Raw genomic sequence first — 640 nt, 5'->3', positions numbered from 1 at the left:
TACGTAGGGATGTCAGCTTGGTTTTAAAAAAAGTTAACAAAAATCCGAAAGTAAGTGCCTTAAATTTAGTCGAACACATTGCTAATGCAACTAGAAAGCATGTCAATCCACGTATAGTACAAAGAACGTTGAACAGCCACGGTTTTCATGATAGAATACCACGCAAAGAACCTTTAATTTCTGAAAAAAACCGAAAGCTGCGCTTAGAGTTTGCCAAACAATATAAAGAAAAGGATTTTGATTTCTGGAAGCAGGTTTTATTTACAGATGAATCGAAATTCAATATATTTCAACGCGATTGGAGAGCTAAAGTTTGGAGGAAAGCGAAAACAGCACTGAATCCGAAGCATATAATGCAAACTGTAAAGCATGGTGGTGGCAGTGCTATGCTTTGGGGAGCCGTAGCTGCAACTGAAGTAGGAAAAATAACTTTGACGTAGATTGACATGCTTTCCAGTTGCATTAGCAATGTGTTCGACTAAATTTAAGGCACTTACTTTCGGATTTTTGTTAACTTCTTTTAAAACCAAGCTGACATCCCTACGTATGAGTATCCTTGGGCGGCCACTGCAAGGTTTATTTTCAGGAGAACCAGTATTTTTATAATTTCTTATTATCGTCTACACTGTTGATCGAGTCA

The sequence above is a fragment of the Teleopsis dalmanni genome, chromosome 1 (assembly GCF_002237135.1).
Source record: "Teleopsis dalmanni isolate 2A chromosome 1, ASM223713v2, whole genome shotgun sequence".
NCBI lineage: Eukaryota > Metazoa > Arthropoda > Insecta > Diptera > Diopsidae > Teleopsis > Teleopsis dalmanni.
The sequence above is the reverse complement of the archived record's forward strand: the minus strand, read 5'-3'. Positions refer to the sequence as shown.